This window comes from Heloderma suspectum, chromosome 3 (genome assembly GCF_057233095.1).
Source record: "Heloderma suspectum isolate Gila_16-S chromosome 3, 16-S_ref, whole genome shotgun sequence".
NCBI lineage: Eukaryota > Metazoa > Chordata > Lepidosauria > Squamata > Helodermatidae > Heloderma > Heloderma suspectum.
This window is the reverse complement of record NC_139460.1, coordinates 169,868,979-169,887,203: the sequence shown is the minus strand read 5'-3', so window position 1 is coordinate 169,887,203 and position 18,225 is coordinate 169,868,979.

The window sequence follows — 18,225 nt, the reverse complement described above, 5'->3', positions numbered from 1 at the left end:
CATTCCCATCACAGAAGTTCATCCTTTCCAACCAAGAGTTAAAGTATGAGTTAAAGAGGGAAAAATAACCCTTTGACTCCCAGATGGAGAGGACTGAAAACTGTCATACTTTCCACCCCCGTGGCTATGAAAGCAGCTGGAGTTAAACCCTGGATACATTGGAGTCAAGAGAGCGAGAGGGGGAGAGTAGACTGTAAACAGAAATCCTGAAAATCCTTTAAAAATCATTCTGAAAAAGCAGTAAGAAGACTCAGGCTAGACCTTACTGTGGACACACCGGGAAACTGTCCCCCTGCGTACGGTCAGACCTGCAACTGGAGAATTGAAGAAGGAGACTAGACCCTACTGCAGCTTGCCAGGTGAATAGCTGCCCGGCATACGGTCAGATCCCAAAGAAGATCAAACATGCGTGTTAGTAGTGTTGCATTGCGTTTCCTTAATAAGGTGCAAAAAGGGGGGTCTGCCCCTGGAAGGAGAAGTTTGTCCCAGTGATTTGCTGATAATTACTGGCTTTACCTGGCTAACATCAGGAGAGTAAAACATTTTTGTTTGCCAAGAGATATACCTGTAAACAGGCTTATTAGCTCTTGCCTAATACCTGTCTGTAGACATCCTAAGAAAATTCAAAAAGATACCATGTTAAGAGTTTATGGTGTAAGTTTAACTTATTCCCAAAATGCTAATTGGGACGTAGTTGCAAAGATCCTACCCCCTACAGAGTTCACTCTATGCACCCCCATCGTTGCTGAAACAAATGCTACATGTGCACGAATGTTTAATTGTCAAAAATTTTCCAGAAAATATAAAGCTATCCCTGGCCCCCTTCCACTGTAATAAAATTCAAAACATATCTTTTAATGATGCCCACATGCTTTTGCCTCATAGATGGTTTTAGACATGTGGTTCCCGCACTTGGTCATTCATTCCTGCCAACTTGTCTAATAACCACCCATGTTGCCTCAGCCGCCAATTGAACTGGTGCCAATTCTTCCCCTGTGGCCCGAGAAAATCCGTCGACGGCAGCCTCGAGCACTCTAACTAACTAAAAATTGTAATAGTCATGTGCAGTTATATTCTGACTCAGAAAAATTGGCCTTAGCAATGTCACTGGTTGGGGTTCCAGGTTTAGCCTTGGCTGATGGTCTCGAGATCAACCGGTTAGCTTGCAGCTTAGCCAAAACCATAAATGCCACCTCACGAGCATTGTCATTGTTAAATAAAACGTTGCGTGATCTAAGAGGTGCAGTTCTAGAAAATAGAGGTGGTATAGATTACCTCTTCCTTCTTCATCATTTAAGTTGTGAGACACACCAAAAGCTCTGTTGTTTTAACTTAACTGATAATGGCAATGCTGTAGATGAACAGATCAACAAGCTGCACAATATAGTAGCTAACAAAACAATAAGACAAAACAATTAGCTCAATTAGTTAACCCCTTGGCTTCCAGATCTTAGCTGGCTTGAAGCATTGTTCATCCTAATGCTACCAGTGTTGTTCATAAAAGTTCTGTTATGTCTCTGCGTTCCTTGTCTTATGCACTGTTTAACCAATCTGTTTTATGTCTCAGCTAGTAAAACTGCTGCCCTCTACGCTCTAATAGCACAACAAGAGGCTATGTAATATGTATGTCACAAAAAGCTTTGTATGGTTATCAGAAATGCTATAATTGTAATGAAATTATGCATTTAAGGGGGGAATGTAGCAGCCATATCGGGGGTCAGACTAAGTAGCCTCATGCAGTCTCATGCTTCATGTTCTTGCTGAGCTCTTTCTCCCTTGAATATATTGTTGTAAGCTGACGAGACACAGGAATTCCTTATCTTGTCAAAGGTCATACAATTGTATATCTTGTTCTCTGCTGTTCTCTCCTTATCATGGCTACCCTATAACCCAGTTCTTGTATTATAAACAATGGTGCTAGGAAAAGAAATGTTGAGGACTGCAACCCCACATGGGAGGGGGAGGAGGAGCCGTTTCATATGTGTCACAATGTATATAAAAACAATGTGCTGATGTATTTCGGGGCTTCTGGCTCTTTGGAAATGATTCCAGCCTTAAGCCCGCGCGTTAAATAAAGAATCTCTTTTTCCTTCACTCCGTGGTCTCTCTGACTCTGAGTTCTGCAACATGATAATAGGAGGCTGATAAAACCTGACTCAAAACAGGGAAATTTTAATTTGAATATAGGCTCCAATGAGGGTGTTCCCCAGGTTTATCCAATCCCTGTTCCGATTTGGAATAGATACATGACATCCAGGGCTAAGAATATGAGATACAGAAGGAATGATGGCCCAGTCTGGAATAGTTATGCAAATCTCAACATGAGTCCCCCTATTCCCTGGAGGGGTCAGCAGCACTTTTGGAATAGGAGACATGATGGTAATTGTGGGGTGGGGTAGACAAGACTCTGGAAGTAGGCATGGGTTACAATATGCTCACTGAAATGAATTGACTGTAAAAGATTCCAGGAATAAGATTATTAAATGTATATCCTGGAATACAGCAGGCTGGTTTAATAAACTGGCTGATAATAGTTTTGTAGATTATATTAAACAATTCCATATAATTTGCCTTCAAGAAACATGAGCCAAAGAAATCTCCTTACAGGGGTTTGCTTTCTATTCTCAACCTGCTATTAAAGATAAAAATAAAGGGAGGAGTAAGGGAGGACTGGCATTATGTGTTTCAACCAGCTTAAATGTGGTAGTAGAAGAATTTACAACAGTTTCTCCTCATTTTCAAGTAGTTTACCTATGTAGCCCTGGGATTTTCAGTTTAGTCTGTCTCTGTGATAATGTTTACATTCTGCCCACACATTATAGGAACTCTGGGAGTAAAATCTGGGCACCGTTAGATACGCAGTTTGGGAAAATTATGGAAGAATACCCGCAGATACCTCTCATTGCGATGGGTGATTTTAATGCCAGATTAAGAAGTAGTAACACAGCCATGGTAGACAGAATTGGTTTATTGAATAAGGGTCTGGAGGATGTACTTCCCAGATAAGATCATTAATGAATCAGGTTTTAGTTTATTTATAAATATCATTTAACCATTTGCAATAGGTCAAGGCTAGGTGATCCTGAGGGCCAATTTACATTTTCTTCTTGTAGAGGTGGAGGTGTAATTGACTATATTCTGTTATCACCCACAGCAATCCCTTTTGGGGGGAATTTCTATTGTGGGTGGAAAATCAGAAAGCAACCATCAACCCTTATTGATAGAAATGGATAATAGCACTTCAGTTATTTTAGAAGAAAACCAAATTCCAGCTTATGTTCAATGTGGCCAGCGCCGGCTTAAATGGGACTCGAATGTCCAAAGTCGGGTCCAGAATGTGCTCTTTAGCACTGATATTATAATTTGGAGGAAAGAGTTTTTGAAGGAAGAGGCTGAGGTGTGGGAAACTTATAATTATCTTACCCAAAAGTTAAAACCTTTACTAAGTAAATCCGGTGGTATTGAGAGCAAATCTAAGTCTGGTGCAGACTGGTTTGATGCAAAGTGTAGAAAAAAGAAGCAGGAACTAATTATTTCAGCAAGGAAAATAAATCAGAATGATAGTAGTTTTACACTGTCTGAATTGGTGCATCAATGAAAAAGATACAAGCAACTCCTAAAGAAGAAAAAATGCTTCACTATAGACATCTTTGGCAGGAGTTAAAGCAGGCTGCAGTTGAGAACGACTCTGCAAAATTTTGGCCATTGGTGGCTCAAAAATCTAAGCAATTGAGAGTTGGAGTTGATGCTCATATTCTGGCTGAATAATGGGAAGATTTTTTTACACAAGTTCTTAATTCCTAATGCAGGAGTAAATTTATGTGTTAAATTCCCTGAACTGAATGAAATGGATCAATGGCCACCAGTAACATCAGAGATTAAAACATTGATTAAAGCATTGAAGCACAATAAAGCCCCTGGTGAAGATATGCTACCTTAAGAATTATTTCTTGATAATCTTCACTGGTGGGCTCCTGTGCTTGCAAAACTGTTCTCTTATATAAATATCTGTGGTAGACTTCCCAAAGGTTGGGAGACAAGTGTAACAGTACCAATTTATAAGAAAGAGATAACTATAGGCCTATAAGTCTCCAGGATGTGGCATCAAACCTGTATGCACCTGTATTTATTGCTTAAAATGGAAGACTGGGTCAAGTGTAATAATGTAATTGTAGAAGAACAGGCAGGTTTTAGATATGGAAAAAGATCAATGCTATGTTTGAATCATCTTATTAATAAGTATGCTAAGGCGCCTAAGAAATATTTGTATGCAGCATTTGTAGATCTTACAGCAGCCTTTGATAGAATTAAGCATGAAGGGTTGTGGATAAAACTTTGGAACTCCAATATTGATTGAAGATTATTCACACTTATCAAAATTTTATACTCTGATACATATATGAGAGGAGGTTTGAATGAGCACCTGTCAGATCTGATTCCCACCTCAAATGGAGTACATCAGGGCTATTTGTTAGCTCCATTTCTCTTCGATTTATATGTAAATGATGTAATTTTGGAACTTAAGCAACCAGAATATTTTCCTGTTTCACTCTTGTCCCATAAGATATCAATTTTACTATATGCTGATGATATGGTTTTGGTTTCACACACCCAAATTGGGATGAGATGTGACACAATTTACATTAATACTTTGACACAAAGTACATCTTAATGTAAATTATACCAAGATGAAAGTTCTAGTGTTTGAAGCACATCCTTGTAAGCATAGATGGTTTTTGGATGGGCAAGTAATTGAAAAAGTGAGACACTTTAATATACCAACCGTACCTTGGTATATGGTTTACTGATAGGAGCAACTGGACTCATCATTTGATCTCCGCAGTACTGAAGGTCTCAAGATCATCGCAAGCAGTCCTAGGTGTTACTAGAACCAAAGACAGTAATATGATCACTCCTCCCTTAAGAGTAAATAAAGGAAAAGTGCTCCCACAAATAGGGATGTATGAAACACCTACCAGGCTCCGTGCTGGGCAATCCACGGTGGAGGGGAGGCGCTCCGTCCCTCCCCCCGGAATCCTGCCCGGCCGGCTCCACTCTGCGGCCAAGCCGTGGAGCCGCCGGCCAGCTCCGGTCACCTGCAGCTGGACATCCAACCACTGGGCAGCCCTTCAGGGACGCAAATGGCGGCTGTCATAGCCGCTGCCATTTACGTCCCTGTATTGAGTCGTGATAGGCTACATAAATATTTGCATAGCCTATCACGGCAGGGGGAAAAACCCCAGCGTACACAAATGGCAGTAGCCGCCACCATTTACGTATGCTGGGTTTTTTTCCCCTTGCTGTGATAGGCTACGTAAATACTTACATAGCCAATCACAGCCTCCGCAGGGACGCAAATGGTGTCCCTGCGTTAGCTGTGATAGGCTACATAAGTATTTACGTAGCCTTTAATGGCTATGAAGAGGAGGAAGCGAATTAGGGATGGGGGAGAATTTCTCCCCGAATCTTCGGGGGGCCGAGCACCAACGCATTCAGCCCCCCGAAATCGGCGGTGAAATTCTCCGCCACCCCCCGCCACCCCCCCCTGGGACGGGACTTACCTTTGGCGAATGTCCCTCCTGATGCCGGGTCCCGGCGGCGGTTCAGCAGTGGTTTGTCGCGGGCGGGGGCGGTGGCCGGTCTCCCGACCGGCTGCCGCCGCCACCATTGCAAAAAAAAAAAAAAAAAACACCCATGATAGGCTACGTAACGATTTACGTAGCCTATCACGGCTAAATTTCCAAAGTCAGCCATGATAGGCTAAATAAATCGTGACGTAGCCTATCACGGGTGACTTTGGGGGGGGGGGAAAGCGCGTACGCAAATGCCGGTGGCCCATGGGTGCCGCCATTTGCGTTCCTTATTTTGGCACGTCTAGTCTACGTAAAGATTTACGTAGACTAAGGCGAAAATAAGGGCACGCTATTTTCGCCTTAGGAAAAAAATATTTTGAATTTGGTGAAGGATATGACTGGTGAAGGATAGGTCTGGTGATGATTAGGGATGGCGGAGAATTTCTCCCCAAAACTTTAGGGGGCCGAGCGCCAACGTGTTCGGCCCCCCAAACAAGTTTCGGGGAGAAATCCTCCGAACCCCCCCCACCCCCCGCACACACACCCGGGATGGGACTTACCTTCGCTGAATGTCCCTCCCGGCAGCGGGTCCAGCCGGCGGTTCGGCGGGTGTTCGAACGGGGCAGGAGCGGCAGCCGGTCTTTCGACCAGCTGCCGCCGCTGCCATTGCAATTAAAAAAAAAATGCCCCCGATAGGCTACGTGACGATTAATGTAGCCTATCACGGCTAGATTTGCAAAGTCAGGCATGATAGGCTATGTCAATCATCACATAGCCTATCATGGGTGACTTTAAAAAAAAAAAAAAAGCACGTATGGATAATGGCGGCCCCCATAGGGAGTCGCCATTCCCATTCCTTATTTGGTCGCTGTAGTCTACGTAAAGATTTACGTAGAATACGGCGAAAATAAGGGCAACGCTATTTGCGTTGCCCTTATTTTCGCCGTAGTCTACGTAAACATTTACGTAGACTACAGCGACTAAATAAGGAACGCGAATAGCGGCTCCCTATGGGGGCCGCCATTCGCGTACGCGCTTTTTTTTTTTTTTAAAGTCACCCGTGATAGGCTACGTGACGATTGATGTAGCCTATCATGGCTGACTTTGCAAATCTAGCCGTGATAGGCTACGTGGATCGTCACATAGCCTATCAGGGGGCGTTTTTTTAAAAAAAAAACTTTTGAGTTCGCGGCCGGGCGAGGCGGGAAGCCTCCTCCCCGGCCTGAATTTCGGCTGGGGCAAGGTGGGAAGCCTCCCCCCCAGCCTGAATTTCGGCCGGGGCGAGGCAGGAAGCCTCCCCCCCGGCCTGAACTTCACGGGGGGAGCAGTGAAGCGCCTCCCCCCCACCGCGAACAAGCTTCGGCGAAAGGTAAGGGACTTTCGTCCACCCCTAGTGATGATCAAGTTAAGATTGTATATTTGTTGTCTGATTCGGATAAGTTTCTGACAGATAGAGTCGCAAGGTTTACACTGGCTGCCCAAAAATTGAGGAGTTTTGCTGAATCTAATGTAATGAATTGTAAAGATGTTTTTTTTTAATTTTTATTAATGATTACCTATTGTGTTATTGATTACATTTTTAAGATACACTGATTTAATTTATGTCTTAAAATTTTTATGTGTGTGTGTGTATGTGTATGTATGTATATATATATATATATATATATATATATATATATATAAATCTATTTTATATCTCAAGTTGATAAGACCATAATGGTTAAAATAAATATATTCCTATCCTGGCCTCTCCAGTCTCCTCCCCTCCCCACCCACTGAAACACCAGCTATGCCAGCTGTGTGGGGGAGGGGGAAAGGGGGTCAGAGCTCCAATTCCCAGCTCTGAGGCTGGAGAGCTATCGTCGACCTCAGAGCTGGGAATCTGAACCATCCTATGACCCCTCAGGCAGTAAAGCTGGTAGATTAGCCTAAATGCAGCCATAAATGGCTGCATTTAGGCTAATCTACCAGCTTTACGGCTACAAATGGCACCCACTACGCCATCTGCATCCGGAGAGTTAGCACAGCGATACGGCACAGGAATAGCTGCCAGCTGTATCGACATTGGCCAGCGATGCGGAGCTGGTGGCCAGCTCTGCAGGATCAACGCGGAGCGGAGCCGGCCTGGATGGATTCTGGGGGGAGGGACGAATCACTGCCCCCCGCCTGCAGACCACCCCCCCCAGCCGGAACAGGGTAAGTGATCCGCCCATCCCTAACTATATCTGTCCTTATGAGGACAATGGCACCAGTCCTCATTGACTTATCTGCTTCATTTTTCTCTCAGATCAGACATTGTATTGGGTGAGATGTTTACTACTTTAAAAGCAATGCTCCTAGATAAACTTAGAATGTTTTAAATTGTCTTTTGCTTGTAACCACTATATATCTTTGTGTGTTTAATGCTCTTATATCATGAAATTATTTATTTATTTATTTATTTAGCTAGCGATCGTATGGCACATTTACATTGCATTACAATAAGAACATAGAGCATAATAAATATGAAATGTAAAATATAAAATATAGACAGGAATATTACAAATGTATGTCTAGGTTACAGATTGAGTTTTTTACTTCAGTTGTCACAGCCAGGAAATCATCAAAGTCTCTATTGTAGGCTCAGTTTTGACACTCTGTCACTATGTGTTGGATATAAGGGTGAACGAAAGTCACTTACCTTTTCTCGCAGCTTTTTCGCGGTGGGGGGGAGCGCTTCGCTGCTCCCCTCGCGAAGTTCAGGCCGGGGGGGGAGGCTTCCCGCCTCGCCCGGCCAAAATTCAGGCCGGGGGGGGAGGCTTCCCGCCTCGCCCGGCCGAAATTCAGGCCGGGGAGGAGGCTTCCCGCCTCGCCCGGCCGCGAACACGAAAGTTAAAAAAAAAAAAAGTCCCCTGATAGGCTACGTGACAATTCACGTAGCCTATCATGGATAGATCTGCAAAGTCAGCCGTGATAGGCTACGTGAATCGTCACGTAGCCTATCACGGGTGACTTTAAAAAAAAAAGCGCGTACGCGAATGGCGGCCCCCATAGGGAGCCGCCATTCGCGTTCCTTATTTAGTTGCTGTAGTCTACGTCAATGTTTACGTAGACTACGGCGAAAATAAGGGCAACGCAAATAGCGTTGCCCTTATTTTCGCCGTAGTCTATGTAAACATTGACGTAGACTACAGCGACCAAATAAGGAAGGGGAATGGCGGCTCCCTATGGGGGCCGCCATTATCCGTACACACTTTTTCTTTTCTTTTTTTAAAGTCACCCGTGATAGGCTACGTGACGATTCACGTAGCCTATCACGGCTGACTTTGCAAATCTTGCCGTGATAGGCTACGTGAATCGTCACGTAGCCTATCAGGGGACGTGTTTTTTTTTTTCTTTCATTGCAATGGTGGGGGCGGCAGCCGGTCAAAAGACCGGCTGCCGCTCCCGCCCCGCTCGAACACCGGACGAACCGCCAGCCGGACCCGCCGCCGGGAGGGACATTCAGGGAAGGTAAGTCCCATCCCGGGGTGGGGTGGGGGGCAGGGGGTTTGGAGGATTTCTCCCCGAAACTTGTTCAGGGGGCCGAACACGTTGGCGCTCGGCCCCCCGAAGTTTCGGGGAGAAATTCTCCGCCATCCCTAGTTGGATAGTTTGTTTTTCAGCCCCACAATCACAATCTGATGATGTTATTTTGCCCCATTTATAAAGGGCATCTGCATATCTACCATGACCCATGCGAATTCGGTTCAAGGTTGTCCATATCGCCCGGGGCTGGTCAAATCCAGGTGTTTTTTCCAAGATGCAGGGCAAGCTTCAGCATTGTGGAGGGCAGTTTCCTAGCCAATGTTGTTTCCACGTGTTGTGGATATTGAAATCATCTTCTAGAAGAGCTTTAGCGGTAGAAATGGCTGGATGTCTCGATCTTAACCTGTTTCTCTCCAAGTAGGTGATGTCATTTAATATTGGTAGCTGGAGATTGTCAATAATGTTCTGGTATTCTTGAAGAAGGGCGCTCTTTCATCTTGCATCCGGAGGTGGTATATGGCTCAAAACAGGCAGCCAGTATGTGGGAGTAGATCGTATCGTCCCACTAACAATACGCATTGACTCATGCAGTTGTGTATCGATCTTTCTTGTGTGCAGACTATTAAGCCACACTGGGGCACAGTACTCTGCTGCTGAGTAAACCAGACTGAGTGTGGTCATTCTCAGCATATCCGCTGTTGAGCCCCAGCTAGTGCCGCATAGTTTGTGTAGAGCATCAAGTGTTCTTATAGGAAAGTGTCCTATCCAGTGTTACCCCAAAATATTTGGGATATCATGTTGTGATTGAGCCAGTTTCCCTTAAATTGAACGTTGAGCTCTCTGCCTGCTGATCTATTACAAAGGTGGATGCATGTTACTTCCATCTTTGTTGAATTGGGCTGTAACCTCCACTATATATATCATGAAATGTAAATGCTGTTTTGTGTCTTTTCTCTTTTTACTTCAAACTCTTAAGCGGCATATCATGAAATGTAAGTGCTGCTTAAGAGTTTGAAGTAAAAAGAGAAAAGACACTCCTGATCTCAGATCCTTTATCTAAAAGTTGTACGTGTTAATACTAGGAATGTTGTAAACCTACAAATTCCTAGGTGACATTTTATACTTGAGTATGGCATAGGATATGTTACCCGCTAACCCACAGTGGCTAAATACAAACATCCCATATCATAATATCCCTAGACAAGGACAAATCTGTCACAACAAGCATGTGAGTGGGAGTCATTTAAACACCTGGACTCTTCTCAGAGTGAGGCTAGGATGGTGGGCAGCCATATTTGGAATCAGACTGGGATGGAGTGTGAACATCATAGTACATTAGGCTTGCATCAACTTGTCTTCTACTGGGGTAAAAACTACTGCGTATCTCCAGCCAATAGAGATTGGGAGCTGACACTCTGAAAGAGACGTACATTTCCAAGACTCCTTATGTGCCAATTCTGCCGTCTTCAATCCAAATTAGACCTGAGTCAACATTTCTCAGAAGACCCCCACCCTCACCCTGCCAGAAAACTCTCTCTCTCTCTCTCTCTCTCTCTCTCTCTCTCTCACACACACACACACACACACATGCGCACACACAAGTAAGCCAATTTGCAGTCTTTTCTCCAAATATTCCCCATGGTGGCTGCCATGCCACAAAATGACACAGAATGCTCTAGAATGACCATAGGTCTGGGGCATTGTAGAGAATGCAAAATGGTGGATCCTTTTGAGGAAAGCATGGAGGGTAGCAACAAGGGAGAGGGCTTTCTCAGTGGTGGCCCTAAAATTATGGAATGATCTCCCCGACAAGGCCTGCCTGATGAAAATATTATCTTCTTAGTGTCATGTTAAAACTGCCTTCTTCTCTCAGACATTTGGCAATATATAATGAGTTTATCAGGTTCTGGATTTTCTTTGGCTGATGGTTTAAAAATTGATTTTAGATATATGTTGGCTGTATGTGTTCTGTCTGTTTATATGTTTTTACATAAATGTTTTTTGTACTTTGTATAATGTATTTTAATGGTTTTTAATTTTATGAACCACCCAGAGAGCTTCGACTATGGGGCACTATAGAAATATAATAAATGAAATTACATAAATAACTGCACTGGCAGCAAGCCCTACTCCCTAAAAAAAGAAAAGGAAAAAAGCCTCCAGCACTCAGGGGAAAAAAGAAAGAGGCTGTGCTGCTGCTAATGCTGAGCCTCATCCTTGAGAAACTGTTGGATAATTTCTCTTCTCCTTGAAGAAATGTGGTGAAGCATCATCCCACCCCCTCAATTTCTCTGTCCATTTACATGCAGCTCTCATCCAAATCCAGCTTTTAGAATGATCAGGTGGCTGTTTGGGCTGGTTGTGTGCGTGTGGGAGGGGAGGTAGGAGTGGGGATTAGGGATGTACAAAAGTGACTTACCTTTTCACGGATTCTGTTCTTGGGGGGGAGGCGATCCAGTCTTCCCCCTGGAATCCTCAACGGCCGGCTGTGCTCCGTGGCGGCTCTGCGGAGCAGCCGGCCAGGCCCAGGCCAAGGCCATCCGCAGCCGGGGGGCTCTGGGTAAAAAAAAATAAAATAAAATGCGTACGCAAATGCCAGCGGCTACGGCCGCCACCATTTGCGTTCCTTATTTTTCGCCGTCTTAGTTTACGTCAATATTTACGTAGACTAAGACAAAGAAAAGAAAGGGGAACGCAAATAGCGTAGTGGGCGCTATTTGTGTTCCCCTTTCTTTTCTTCGTCTTAGTCTACGTAAATATTGACGTAGACTAAGATGGCAAAAAATAAGGAACGCAAATGGCGGCGGCCATAGCCGCTGCCATTTGCATACGCGTTGTTTTTTTTTTTAACCCAGACGTGATAGGCTACGTAAGTCTTTACATAGCCTATCACGTCTTTGGGGGGGGGACACAGACTGCAAATGGCGGCGGCAGCAGCCAGTCGGAAGACCAGCCGCCACCGCTGGAGCTGCCGCTGTCCGGAACATCTGCCCCAGGTAAGTCTCGTCCTGGGGGGGGGTTCGTGGGGGCGGGGGGGTCGCAGGCCATTCTGTGATGGATTTCGGGGGGCCGAATGCACTAGCATTCGGCCTCACCGTGATCCGTCGCAGAATTCTCTGACATCCCTAGTGGGGATTCTCCTCAACTGCCAGGTGTAGTGTGTGTGAGAGTGACATCAACATCCTGCGGACATCTCCCCTTTATTTCTCTTACATTTTTCACTGCAGTTTGCACTTGATGTGGTGTTCAGGTTACTTTTTATGTCTGAATAGGGGTGGACGAAAGTCACTTACCTTTTCTCGAGGCTTGTTCACGGTGGGGGGGAGGCGCTTCGCTGCTCCCCCCATGAAGTTCAGGCCGGGGAGGAGGCTTCCCGCCTCGCCCGGCCGTGAACGCGAAAGTTAAAAAAAAAAAAAAAGTCCCCTGATAGGCTACGTGATGATTCACGTAGCCTATCACGGCTAGATCTGCAAAGTCAGCCGTGATAGGCTACGTGAATCGTCACGTAGCCTATCACGGGTGACTTTAAAAAAAAAAAAAGCGCGTACGCTAATGGCGGCGCCCATAGGGAGCCGCCATTCACGTTCCTTATTTAGTCGCTGTAGTCTACGTAAACCTTTACGTAGACTACAGCGACCAAATAAGGAATGGGAATGGCGGCTCCCTATGGGGGCCGCCATTATCCGTACACACTTTTTTTTTTTTTTTTTTAAGTCACCCGTGATAGGCTACGTGACGATTGACGTAGCCTATCACGGCTGACTTTGCAAATCTAGCTGTGATAGGCTACATGAATCGTCACGTAGCCTATCAGGGGACTTTTTTTTTTCTTTTATTGCAATGGTGGCGGCGGCAGCCGGTTGACAGACCGGCTGCCGCTCCCGCCCCGCTCGAACACCCGATGAACCGCCGGCCAGACCTGCCGCCGGGAGGGACATTCGGTGAAGGTAAGTCCAGTCCCGGGGGGGGGGGCGGGGGGGGCCGAGGATTTCTCCCTGAAACTTGTTCGGGGGGCCGAACACATTGGCGCTCGGCCCCCCGAAGTTTCGGGGAGAAATTCTCCGCCATCCCTATGTCTGAAGCGTGTGCTCAGTTCATCATCCAACCACCATGTGGGGCTCATCCTATGCAAACCCTACACCATTTTAAAAGTCTGATCTGGAACGTGTGCAAAACTGAGCATTCATTCTGTGAATGATGCAAGTATACTAAGAAAGCCAGCAGCTAACCGGTCCACACACAGAAATTTTAATTCAAATCAAGAAACAGTCGTACACGTTTCTTGTCCTATACCTCTAAACTGCACTCTGCTATTTCTCCATCTTGAACAGTCCTTACTGAGTGTCTGGTAACACTCAATCTTAAACATTGCACGTACCTGCCTATGAAAGAACACGAACCCAAAATACTTATCTTTTCTTGCATTTGACCTTAATAATACTAGCAGGTTAATGATATGCTTAAGGTTAATGAGCCAATTATTTTGAGACAAGACACATGGCATACAGTTGCACTTTGCTATGTAAATAACCACCAGCAGTTGGTGGCCTTTGCATTGCTGTTTGCACCCATATATTTATCTTGAGCAATTATTAATAAGAAGGAAATGTTTGCATTGCTAGTCTTAATAGCTGAATGTGCTATGGTGCAGAGCCAACAGTTCACAAGAAGATTAGTTTTGTTGTATTTTATTCATTGCAAAAGTAGGGCACACATAGGCTTAGATCTAAAAGAGATTGCATATGTAGAACACCTGCTGTAGTTTTGCATTAGAGCGGGAATGGGGGACATGTGGCCCTCCAGATCTTGTTGGACTACAACTCCCATCAGCCCTCGCCAGCAGACCCAATAGTGAGGGATGCTGGGAATTGCAGTCTGACAACATTTGGTGGGCCACACATTCCCCATCCCTTCATTAGAGACTAGCAATTGGTTCCCAACTCCCTGCGCCACCAGGATACCTGGATCACAATAGGAACTACAGGCCAGGTAGAAGTAGGGATGGCCGAGAATTCTGCACAGATTTCAGTGAGGCCGAATGCACTGGCATTCAGCCCCCCCAGAAATCCATGGCGGAACAGCCTCCCACCCACCCCCCGTGGATTCCCCCCCGGGACGAAGCTTACCTGGGGCGGATGTTCTGGAGGTGGCGGCTCTGGCGGCGGGTCCAGCAGCGGCGGCAGCTGGTGTTTCGACCGGCTGCCACGGCCATTTGCGTCTGCTGTTTGCCATGATAGGCTACGTAAGTATTTACATAGCCTATCACGGCAGGCAAAAAAACCCCACAGCGTACGCAAATGGTGGCGGCTATGGCAGCCGCCATTTGCATTCCCTAATTTTTGCCGTTTTAGCCTACGTAAATATTTACATAGGGTATTACGGCAAAAATAAAAGTGGAACGCAAATAGTGTAGTGGGCACTATTTGCATTCCTTTTTGTTTCGCCGTAATAGCTTACGTTAATATTTACATAGGCTAAAACGGCGGGGGGGAAAGGAACGCAAATAGCGCCCACTACACTATTTGCATTCCCCTTTTTTCGCCGTAATACCCTACGTACATATTTAAGTAGGCTAAAACAGCGAAAAATTGGGAACACAAATGGCGGCCGCCGTAGCCGCCGCCATTTGCATACGCTGTTTTTTTTTGCCTGCCGTAGGCTATGTAAACACTTACGTATCCTATTACGGCAGCCTGGCTGGACACAAATGGCAGCCGCTATGGCGGCCGCCATTTGCGTCCGCAACAGCCAGTCCGCGGCCGGAAGTCTGGCTGCGGACGGCCCTGGCTAGCTGCTCCGCAGAGCCACCATGGAGCAGAGCTGGCCAGGCAGGATTCTGGGGGGGAGGACCAGATCACCTCCCTCCCGTCGAGGATTCCGGGGGGAGGGACGGAGAGTCTCCCCCCACACCGCAAATCACATCCGCAAAAAGGTAAGTGACTTTCGTACATCCCTAGGTAGACGTAACCACAGGTGAGTACCTTCTTGAGCCCAAAATTGCTTTCACAATACAGTCTTCTGGTACTGCCCAGGAAATTGCTTTTCTGCAATTAATTGGAATTAGAATTACAACACAAGTTCCATACAAACACTTCATGTATTTATTATATTATCTAGCAGTGCCTTTCCCCTTGATAAAGTTCCTCCTAGAATGTTTACTCATTAGTAAGTCCCTTTCAGTAATAGCTCCCAGCAACATGCAGTAAATGTGTTTTTGTAGGTTCAGTCCATTTTAGGGATGTACGAAAGTCACTCACCTTTTCGAAGGGTGACATTTGCGGTGCGGGGAGGCGCTCCATCCCGCCCCCCAAAATTCTCTCTGGCTAGCTCCGCTCTGCAGAGATTCTGCAGAGCTGCCAGCCAGGGCTGCCCGCAGCCAGACATCTGGCCACTGGGCAGCCTACAGGGACGCAAATGGCGGCAGCCGTAGCCGCCGCCATTTGTGTCCCTGTATTTTGCCATGATAGGCTATGTAAATATTTACGTAGCCTATCATGGCAAAAAAAAAAAAAAAAGGAACTCAAATGGTGGCCACTACGCCATTTGCATTCTTTTTTTTTCTTTCTTTTTTTTTGCCGTAATAGCCTACGTAAGGCTATCACGGCCAAAAAAAGGGGGGAACGCAATACACAATACAGTCTTCTGGTACCGCCAAGGAATATTTACTCATAAGTAAGTCCCTTTCAGTAATAGTTCCCAGCAACATGCAGTAAATGTGTTTTTTTAGGTTTGGTCCATTTTAGGGATGTACGAAAGTCACTTACCTTTTCGAAGGGTGACATTTGCGGTGGGGGGGAGACACTCCGTCCCTCTCCCCAAAATTCTCTCTGGCCAGCTCTGCTCCATGGAGATTCCGTGGAGCCACCAGCCGGGGCCATCCGCAGCCGGACATCTGGCCACTGGGCAGCCTGCAGGTATGCAAATATTTATGTAGACTATCACGGCAAAAAAAAAAAACAGGGAACGCAAATGGTGGCCGCCGTAGCCACCGCCCTTTGCGTTCCCTTTTTTTTGCCATGATAGGCTACATAAATACTTACTGCCGTGATAAGCTACATAAATTCTGCATGCTTCCTGCATTAGCCGTGATAGGCTATTTATGTAGCCTATCACGGCTATATGGAAGAAGTGAATGGTGGCCGCAGACGCGGACGCTATTCACAATGCAGCGCGGATGGCAGCAGGTAGGTGCTCCATTCTGGGCCCATTTTGCGGGGTGGGGGGGCGAGGGGCTTTGTTCCACCCTGGATTTTGGGGGGCCGAATGCACTGGCATTCAGCCTGACTGAGATCCGTGCTGGAATTCTCTGACATCCCTACTTCTATTGCTTCCTGCAGGGTGTGGGGGATAGTGATGAAAAGCCCACTGGACAGCTTCTCTTAATTGCCCCATCACCCAATTCTGTTCCTGCAGCATTGCAGCGAAACTTGATTTACTAATTTCCTCTCTTTTTCTTTCTTTTTATACAAAATAGCACTAAGAGCACTAACATTAAAAATGAAAAAAATAACAATAACAACGACGACAACAACAATAATGGCCAGTATCCAACTGTGCCCCAGTGCTAGCGCTAATGACATTGCATTAGTGTAAACCAACATTTACACAACATGACTAGGTCAATGAGGAAAAGCGGTGATTTGCTGCCAAAATTCGGCTGTGGTGCCAAATTTCAGGAGCAACTTGCCAGTTTTCCCATTGCCCTAGCAAATGCTAGTTACATTGTGCAAGCATTGGTTTATGCTACGACAACATCATTAGCACTAACGCTGGGGCACAACTGGCAACTACCTAGTGCAAGGAAACCATAATCCAAGGGTTCCACCCATGGGGACAGAAACGGTGGACAATTAGGAGAGGAGAGGCGTTTAATAGGCTAGTGATCGCCCACCCAGACTCATCAAGAAGCAATAAAATGGGTTGAAACTAGAAAAAGAAAGTGTTTAATTAAAAGGGAAATAGCTCTCAAAAGCCTCAGCTGCAATCCTATGAACCTTTGGAGGGCACCTCATGGGCTGTAGGATGGAGGGTATCTCCCTCTCTGTCTGCAGTGAGAAAGGTCCGTAGCAGAGAGGGATGGCTATCACAAGTCCCACGGATGGCACAGAAAGCTCCTCTGCCCTTGCATCTTCACTCTCAGGGCTTTGACAGAAGCGCCAGCAAAAAGAGGCATAGCAGGGGGCAGATTGGGAGTGGCTCTGGATCTACCACAAATCAGGTCTGATGCTGGGATGCAATAGACTGGCAATAAAATCCTTCTGAATTCTCTATAAAGCTTAAGTGAACAAAAGATGACAATTCCAGAGAAATGGGGTAATGCAGAAGCAAGCAAGCAGTGAAGAGAATGTGGAGAACGAATGCCACTCTTCCATGTTATATGCTACAGTTCCTCAGTCTGGCCTTGTGCCACCGATGGAGACCATTGCTTTGTGAGATTAGTCCTCTGCCTGCCTCCCACAGCTGCCCATGCACCCATTCTTCATCTTGTTCTTCCTGCACCTGATTTGTGCTTTCCTGCACCTGATTTCTCTCCCCTCCTTCTCTCTTTCTCTCTCTCTCTCTCTCTCTCTCTCTCTCACACACACACACACACTCCTCCTGTATTGCTACTTTGGCCCTAGACTTCTTACCTGTCCTACAAACTTCACAACAGCCTGCCTTTTCTGTCACTGATCAATTTGCCAGGCAAATTGATCAGTAAACCCCTCCCTACTAAGTCACAAAGTGCTTTTTAAGAAGCAGTTTGACAGTTGAAGTGATAGGTGAAGAACTGAAAATGAACAAAACAATCCCAGGCACACTTGTGATCTGAGGCACATGCTCTTTAAGTTTGTGGATGTTCACTCCATGGCCTGGTTCACATGCAATGATGACCCCAAATTAGGGATGTATGAAAGTCACTACCTTTCCGCGGATTATGTTTATGGTGGGAGGGAGGCGTTCCGTCCCTCCCCCCAGAATCCTCAATGGGGGGGAGGTGATCCGTTCCTCCCCCCCGGAATCCTCGACGGCTGGCTGTGCTCTGTGGCGGCTCTGCGGAGCCGCTGGCCAGGCCCAGCCCAGGCCAGAGCTGTCCGCAGCCGGATTTCTGGCTGCGGAGGGCTCTGGGTAAACAAAAAACAACCACGTACGCAAATGGCGGCAG